This window comes from Schistocerca serialis, chromosome 5, assembly GCF_023864345.2.
Source record: "Schistocerca serialis cubense isolate TAMUIC-IGC-003099 chromosome 5, iqSchSeri2.2, whole genome shotgun sequence".
Lineage (NCBI taxonomy): Eukaryota > Metazoa > Arthropoda > Insecta > Orthoptera > Acrididae > Schistocerca > Schistocerca serialis.
In genome coordinates, this window is record NC_064642.1 from 641554312 (window position 1) to 641564143 (window position 9832).

The following is a 9832-nucleotide window of genomic DNA, read 5'->3' on the forward strand; positions in this document are numbered from 1 at the left end:
CCCCCTCACCACAGAAGTAACACAGGCGCCACATCCTCTGTCACAAAACACAAATGCCGGCCGAAGTGGCCGTGCGGTTAAAGGCGCTGCAGTCTGGAACCGCAAGACCGCTGCGGTCGCAGGTTCGAATCCTGTCTCGGGCATGGATGTTTGTGATGTCCTTAGGTTGGTTAGGTTTAAATAGTTCTAAGTTCTAGGGGACTAATGACCTCAGCAGTTGAGTCCCATAGTGCTCAGAGCCATTTGAACCATTTTTGAACAAAACACAAATGCCGCTCCTAACAACACACCAATACCCGCACAAGCGGCCGCTAACTCCACAACAGCACCTCAGGCTGCCACACCCAACACCAACACATCACCTGGGGGAATACTGGAAACACTATTCCCCCGACACACGACCGTTCAAATCCTTACCAAGGTGCTGACGGCCGTCACTACACTCATCACCCTGCTCATGAGCGCCGAACCCGGGCAATACTGTTCTGTCATACACACTGCCATCACAACACTCTTTCACACTCTTACATGAATAATATGCCACACCCGGCCCATAACGCAGACCCGCACACACTATCACAGATTCTGTTCTGGAATGCAGACTCGATCCACAACAAAAGGGCAGAATTTGCCGCGTTCATGGAGCGCAAGGGAATCCTTGTCGCGCTACTGAGCGAGACTAAACTTAAACCGCACAAACAATTAAACTTTCCTGGCTACTGTGTCTATCGTACCGACCGACCGGGCGACGCCGTGGCAGGTGGAACTGCAATCGTCATACACAAAGACATTGAGCACACAAACATAGAGCTCTCTGAACTGGAAAAAATCGAGGCTACGGCCGTCAGAGTCAAGTTCAACGGAGCCTACACCACACTGATATCGGTATACAACAGCCATGTAGGCATTTCAACACGCGATATCAGCACATTACTCAACATTTCACCGCGAGTAATAGTCGCTGGAGGTCTGAACGCAAAACACCCTGAATGGAATTCACGCATACGAAATCCCAACGACAAAAACTGTACGAACATTCACTAGGCAGAAACTACACTACACTAGCGCCGACTGAACCGACGCACATTCCCTATCAGAGTGGACACAGGCCTGACGTGATAGACATGGCCCTCATCAAGGGCATTACAGCGACACTCAACGTTGCCGTTGAAAACGATCTGCCCTCAAACCACCAACCTGTAATACCATACATTGAGGAAATACTGCAGCACATGGAACAACGCAAGATGTTGGACTACGGGCGTGCGAATTGGACATTGTTCAAGCAAACGCTCGATAGCCACATCCCACCTATACACGAAATTAATGAAACAGCACAAATTGACGAGGCAGTAGAAACCCTCACTAACGCCGTCCAGGACGCAATGGCAGGCACCATACCTGATCGCACCTCACAACAACGCAGTGCGGCCCTGCCCCAGGAAATCCTGGGCCTAATCTCAATGAGGAATCGCCTCAGGAGACAATGGCAGCGCACCAGGCGTCCGTACTTCAAACGGCACATTAACAGGCTACAGGGCATCATACACGATAAAATACAAACACATAGAACACAACAGTGGAACCAAAAACTCGAAGGGCTGGACACCGCACGACCTGGCGTGTGGCAACTAGCCCGACACTTCACCAGGGAGAAAATATACACCCCAACGCTTCAAGGGCCTGACGGACCTGCATACTCAGCGGAAGAGAAAGCAGAACTAATGGCCCGAACACTGGCAGCGTCATTCACACCGAACCTGGTACCATCAGATCCAGTGTTCACACTTGCTACTGACCAAGAGGTTACACGCATTCTAGCCCAACCATCGCGCGACGACATTCGACATGCTAGCACAGCCGAAGTCTCCTGGGCTATAATGCATTCCGCTGCTAAAGAAAACCCCTGGTCATGATGGCATTCAATACCGTGTCCTCCAGGAGTTCACGGATAAAGCAACTGAGTACCTAACACACATAACGAATGCCATACTAAAACACCAACACTTCCCCGCCTTTTGGAAGACGGCCAAGGTCCCGATGTTCAGGAAGCCGGGGAAAGACCACAGCCTCCCACAAAATTACCGACCCATCAGCCTTCTGAGCTCGCTCAGTAAGATTGTTGGGAAGGTGATTCTCAAACGCATCACTAGGCACTGCATAACAAATGACATCCTGAGACCGGAGCAATTCGGCTTCAGGAATCACCACTCCACAATACAACAACTCCTATGGGTCGTTGAACATACAACACATGGCTTCAACATAAACAAAGCTACAGGGGCAGTGTTCCCGGACATCGAAAAGGCTTTCGACCGTCTATGGCACAACGGCCTCATCCGCAAACTCAGCGACGGGGGATTCCCCGACGGGCTGCTGCGTCTAATACACTCATACCTCACAGACAGGAGTTTCAACACTGACGTGCAGGGAAATCAATCAACACGACACGGTATACACGCGGCAGTACCCCAGGGAAGCATCCTAGGGCCCCTACTGTTTAACCTCTACATAAACGATCTCCCAACCACACACAACACAATGATGGCAATCTACGCGGATGACACAGCCATCCTTGCGCAAGATTGGAAACCATCAAACATTACGTCACGCCTACAGACTGCACTCAGAGTGGCCGAGCCTTGGTTGGAGAAATGGCGTGTTAGAGTAAACGTCGACAAGTGTGAAGCCGTTCTGTTCACTAGAAGACCGAAGCAACTGCGCAAACACCGCTGCTGCAGACCAATAACTCTACATGCACGTCCAATACGTTTCCGCGAGAAAGTCAAATACCTCGGTGTCTGGCTGGACCGGAAATTACTCTGGGGGGACCACATACAACACATGACCAACCGAGCTAGCGCGAGGCTCAAACAGCTCTATCCTATGCTCAACAGGTGTAGCACACTGAACAGAAGGGTGTCGAGATCCATGTACATGACACTTATCCGACCCCTGATGACGTACGCAGCTCCTGTCTGGGGATACGCTGCGCCTACACGCCTGCGCCGTCTGCAGCTCATACAAAGCAAAGTACTCAAAATCATAAGCAATGCTCCACGATACACACGCATCGCGGACCTTCACCGGGAATACCGACTTGAGACTCTCACGGAGGTAATCCACAAACTCACCACAAGACTATACAGAAACTCCAGACATTCGCAGAACCCGTTTATTCTGAATCTGGGGAACTACGACCACAGCCATAGGACATAACATCTATAGCCAAGCATACGCAAACATAACGGCACAGGCGAGCCCCTGTTAATCAGACGCCATTGCTGGATATTCAGCTGAAATACACTGCCGAATAACTGGCACCACACAGGGAAGCCGTACCGTACACTGCATGCAGAGAAGCTCCACACATCCCCCACACAGTGAGATGATCTATGGCTGATCTCCCACTACTGTATAACGATCTTGATTGTTCCAGGAATGTAGCAGCTGCAGCAACTGGGACACATCGCCATCGCTTGTCACGGTAATGATGCATGATACCTATACTAACAAATCCAACCTTGCATGAGCTATCGCAGCTAGTAAGCCACTACTGCTCTTACTACCCATCCCACTGTCGCAGAGGTTTTTTCCCACGGCACGAGCCATGGCACTTTTTTCCCTCTGCTCTTCAAATCGCTACCCTCACTCGCGTTTCGTCCACTATCTATCACCTGATGGACTGTGTTAATGCATAGTCTTACCCAGACGCACGGACAACATCACAGCCCAGCATCCTGTGATCCACTTACTAGATAACTAACATATTTACGGAGGTGACAGTAGAACTTTTGGTTTGGTCACCACGTTGGTGTGGGCTTGGAGGGTCCCCATCTCTATAAACTTCACCCCATTGGGTGTGGAATTTCGAAAAACCCCTTCTTAAACGACGCCTATAGGGTAAGTTCAACACCCACTCCAAATTTCAATTTTCTATCCTTAGCGGTTTGGGCTCGGCGATGACGAGTCAGTTAGTTATGACAGTGCCTTTTGCGAGTATATACACTGCCGGTAAAAACATTGGTACACCTGGAAAGACGAGCCGATTTTGATCTGATGACGGCATGTGCTACCTAGAGAATAGTAGATGTACAGAGAGTGGCTTCAAAGGCGTTTGCCAACAGACAGGGTAGTGGCACAGATACCAGAACATCATCTGTGTCTACCCTTTAATATAGGGGTTGCTCACAGCTCAGCTCAGTGTGGTGCAAACGTGTGAAACAAGCAGACAACCGTGTCACAGAGATGCACTCTTGCTTCCTACAGCCAACTGAGCAGTTTGAAAGGGGTCAAATAGTGGTCTACCGACAGGCGGGATTGTCCTTTCGGAGTACTGCCACACAAGTTGGACGTGCTGCATCAGTTGTATGACGATGCTGGTATCAGTGATCACGTGAACCTGGACGTCCACGCAACACACACTCCCGTCAGAATCGCCGTTTTGTAAGGGCAACAGTGGCTGATCGTACAGCTACCTCATAGTAGGTAAGAGGGCTTGTGAGCCCCGACGTGTTAAAATCAACTGTTGCCAACCGGTTATTAGCAGTGGGATTAGGGGAACGCACACGTCTTGCCCGTCTCCCACTCACGCCACAGCATCGATGTGCACGGCTCGAATGGTGCTGTCAGAGGAACAGTTGGGGAAGATGTAATGGCACCTAGTGGTCTTCTGTGATGAAAGCAGATTCTGCCGGCACATAAGTGATGGTCGTTTGCGCTTAGGACGTAGACCTGGTGAGCGTTGTCCGTAGAGCGCATTCGTCCAAGACACACTGGCCCCAACCCATATCTTGTGGTCAGTGCTGTGGTGGTGTAATGGTTAGCATTTCTGCCTAGCAAGGAAGAAGACCCAGGATCGAGTCCCTGGCGCAGCACAAATTTTGCCGGCACGGTAGCTCAGCGTGTTCGGTCAGAGGGTTAGCTGCCCTCTGTAATAAAAAAAAAACTGAGTTAATCGATCAACAACGAACTTAAACGGATGTCTTACGACGTCCGCTCCGAGCAGATGCAACGAACAAAAAAGAGATTTAAAAAAAAAAATGGCCTGGCGTACGATAAGACACAACTCTCATTCGCCTTTGGTGTTTCTGGAGCGGATGTTAAGCTGTGCTCGGTACGTGCAGAGTATTATTAGATCTGTTTTTTACCGTTCTTGCAACGGGAAGGTGTGTTTTTCCTGCAGGTTAACGTTCGTCCACACACTGCCTGTGAAACTCAAAGGCTGGCATCTTCCCTGGTACTTTGTCTCCTATTGAGCACGAATGGGATTTGATGGGACGAGAAATGACTAGTTGACTACTCAACCGTGTCCTAACTTATCCCAGGATAGCATTCACCATCTCTGCAATTAACTGAATACCAGTCTCAGCGCCTGCATTGCCACCCATGAAAGCTACACCACTTATTAATATGGGTGTTTCAGCATGGGTAACTCAGAACCGCTTGTGCTATTGATCTGTAAATGTAATCATTTCCTGTACTCCATATACAGTGTTGCAACTGTAAATCTCGTGTAAATTGGAAACCTCTAAAAGGGCTTGAGCCGTGGCGGCTCATATCGATAGTGCCACTCTGGTGGTTTATCTCCTGCTACGGTCAGGGCGGTAAGTAGCGCCCTCTGGGGCCTACGCGAGGAGTAACGAGGCGAGGTCCTGTGGTGGGTGTGCTCCAGGACGTGGTGGAAGACGGTTGTCGGGTTGACGCAGCGAGTGTGGGACCGGACCTATCGCACGGAGATATACAAGTTGGCTCTGAACGGAAGGCACCGTAGCAAGCAGCGGGAAGCGGGCGTCCTGTAATTTGTGTGAAGGAGTAACGATTTTTGCATTGGATGTCCCAGTGGTTCCCGAGAGTTGCGGTGGCTGCTTTCGGAGAAGAGAACTGGTAAGAGCTTGTATCTACGCTCTTTTCCGTACGGTGTTGCTGCCTGCCGTTATAAACGGGTGAAAATCAGGCGCTTGTATTTACTGTACGGGAACTGGTGATGTAAAATTACGTTTGTGATTGAGTATCACTTGTACTGTGACAATTTAGAGGCGAAAACTGTGGTGGTTCATTAGGTCTGGTTCTTTGCTGTGCAACTAAGGGAGTTAGTTATTTGGGGTAACTGAGGGAGCACGTTTTGTCTATGGCTTTGCGAATCGAAATCGTGGGGGAGTACACGTGTGAGTAATTTGCTATTGTATTGATGGTTATGCTGTAAAGACTGTTCTCTGGTGTGTTAAATCACGCGCTGATTTGTAGCCAATCTAAGCAGAAGTTACCATTGCTACTTGCTTGTGTGCTACTGTCCTTATGATTGGGGTTGTTTGTCTTTTGATTGTGGGTGTGCTCACGTTTAAAAAAAAAATTACGGCTTCTATTCATAAGGGTTGTCTAGTAAGGAAATTGCTTAAGCTTTTATCATATGCTGGTGTGTTTGCCTATCACATTGGCTTTCTATGCAGTAACTGAAGGTAAGGGCGAGATCAGCATCCCGCAAACCCGCACGCTGCGCGTGGTTAAATGTTCCGCTATTGGGGAGCCAGCTCTCTGTTCTCGGATTTTGTAGCGATACGTGATGAGTGCATCGCTGTAGTTTTTCCCGTGCTAAATTGCGGGGTGTCGGTGCCGTCCTGGGGCTAGACTTGTATGGTATGTTGAAAGGGAATTAACTGCACCATCCTTAAGAGAACTTTTAGTTTGTTTTAGGTCTGTACATGGAATGATGTTGATATTTTGTCGATTGCAGCAATAGCTTCCTGTGTGGGGAGATCCTCTGAGGGACTTGTATTGTACTGTTGCAGTGCTGTCCATCTGAAACGTGCTGCTCAAAACTTGGGACTGCAGCTCTCTGATGTTATACAGGGTGATTCAAAAAGAATATCACAACTTTAGGAATTTAAAACTCTGCAACGACAAAAGGCAGAGCTAAGCACTATCTGTCGGCGAATTAAGGGAGCTATAAAGTTTCATTTAGTTGTACATTTGTTCGCTTGAGGCGCTGTTGACTAGGCATCAGCGTCAGTTGATGCTAAGATGGCGACCGCTCAACAGAAAGCTTTTTGTGTTATTGAGTACGGCAGAAGTGAATCGACGACAGTTGTTCAGCGTGCATTTCGAACGAAGTATGGTGTTAAACCTCCTGATAGGTGGTGTATTAAACGTTGGTATAAAGAGTTTACGGAGAATGGGTGTTTGTGCAAAGGGAAAAGTTCTGGACGGCCGAGAACGAGTGATGAAAATGTAGCACGCATCCAGCAAGCATTTGTTCGCAGCCCAGGAATTGGCTGTTCCCTCAGCTCGAACAAGAAGCACAACAATTCATATTTCAGCAGGATGGAGCGCGACCACATTGGCACTTATCTGTCCGTAACTACCTGAACGTCAACTACCCGAGGCGATGGATCGGCCGCCAGGCAGCCCGTGACAGAGCACTTCATCACTGGCCTCCAAGAAGCCCTGATCTTACCACCTGCGATTTTTTCTTATGGGGGTATGTTAAGGATATGGTGTTTCGGCCACCTCTCCCAGCCACCATTGATGATTTGAAACGAGAAATAACAGCAGCTATCCAAACTGTTACACCTGATATGCTACAGAGAGTGTGGAACGAGTTGGAGTATCGGGTTGATATTGCTCGAGTGTCTGTAGGGGGCCATATTGAACATCTCTTAACTTGTTTTTGAGTGAAAAAAAACCATTTTAAATACTCTTTGTAATGATGTATAACAGAAGGTTATATTATGTTTCTTTCATTAAATACACATTTTTAAGGTTGTGGTATTCTTTTTGAATCATCCTGTATATTACTGTTTAATCTTATATGTCTTGGATGTAATATGGTAGTTGAGGATTATGTAATTAATTTTGATCGCTGGTTCCTTAAAGGAAGTATTTCGTTTTAAAATATGTGCTCTGTCAGAGCCTATTTAAATGTGATTTTAACTCATCATTCAAATTTTCGAAGTCTTGCTTTCTTAAAAGGCCTTCAGTCAAATGACTGATCTTTGCCTGTTTAAAGGAAAAGAATATTATTTTGTAATTTGTTCCTTTTGGGTAATACCTGACTTAGGTGTTCAATAAACGAGTGTCTAGTCAATGATGATGCACTGTTCTATTACTAGCTTACCCCTTCCACTCCACAGCTTACTGAGCTGCTTTGTGTCGAAATTGTGCTCAGAACACCCCTCTGACCTGACACCTCAGGGCTTACTAATTTTTTCCTAGCAGTGTACATAGGGTGTACGTAGTTGATAGTTTAGAGAAAAAATTATAATCGTAAGGCAGAGCTGCTTTCATCTTTGAAAAGAAATATATCATCTTTTCCGTGCTGTGGCCAATGGTGGATCAGGAAGAAAAGTATTTTTCACGTTTACAGGGACATTCGGCTGCAAAGGAAACAGCCGTTCCTTTTGGCGACTTCCCACTCTTTATGCTTGTCCCACACATGGCGCCTGCTCAGCTCTGCTACATCACTCGGTGTCCCCTCGGCGTAATTAGCTTCCCGGCCTGCACAGCAGACAGAGAGACAGCGCTGCGCCACGCTGGGAACCCCCGGACCGCGGGGCTGGGTGGGAAGGGTGGGGCAGGGGATCTCCCCACAGGATGTGGCACGTAGCCCGGAGACAGCTGTCGCCATCTCTCAGCCGGGACTGCCAGATGCCAGCATTACCAGCACCACACACAGAGAGCCCACTTCCAAGTTCTGTTCGTGCTTAACGAGTGCTACGTGCAAATTTCACCGAGTCCTCTACATTAAGAACGTACACTAAGTCTCAATTAAATTTCTTTCACCCAGTGTTCATTTGAGTTTTTTCACTCTAACTTTTGCTATTTTAAACAACTGACCACTAAATTTGATACTCCACAAACGATACAAATAACGATAGATTATTTATTGTGCGTATTGCACTGATAGTGAAGTTATGTATTATCATAGAAAACTTTGCCTGCTACAGAATATGTACGCTACAAGAAAAAAAAAAACGATGCACCACTAAGGAATTATCCGAATGGGGTGGACATCAGTGTGATGTGTGAGCGCAGACGAACAATTTCAGGAAAATTGGATCATTTATTCAAAAGAGCTTCACAAATTGAGCTAGTCAATAACGCGTTGATCCGCCTCTGGCCCTTATGTAAGCAATAAAAAATGTAAATGTCGTGTGACTAGGACTTCCCATTGGATAGATCGTTCGCCAGGTGCAAGTCTTTCGATTTGATGCCAGTTCGGCGACTTGCGCGTCTATGGGGATGAAATGATGATGAGGAGAACAACACAACATCCAGTCCCTGAGCGGAGAAAATCTCTGAACCAGCCAGGAATCGAACCCGGGCCCTTAGTACTGACATTCTGTCGCGCTGACCACTTAGCTATCGCGTAAGCGGACTGTATAAGCAGTTATTTAGCATTACATTGATGATAGAGTTCTTGGATGTCCTCCCGAGGGATATCGTGCCAAATTCCGTCCAATTGGTGCTTTAGATCGTCAAAATCCCCAGCTAGTTAGTGGGCCCTGCCCATAATGCCCCTAACGAGATCAATTGGGAGACCCCAGATGTCGCTTGCTGCATCCGCTGACTCAGTCGCCGAGGCACCTTCTAATGTAACCGGCGAATTGGGGCCGCCCTCACCTCAGGGTGAGTGGCGGACTGCAACGCGTTCGCGTCGCTCGAGGCAGAGGGCCAATGTAGAGGCTGGCCGGCTGGCCTCGCCTGTTCATCCTGTCAGTGGGCAGGTGGCCGCTCCTTCAGCAGGGACCGAGCAGGCACACAGGGCAAAGGCTTGCTGGTTATTGGGAGCTCCAACGTTAGGCAGGTGATGGAGCCCCTTAGGGAAATAGTGTAC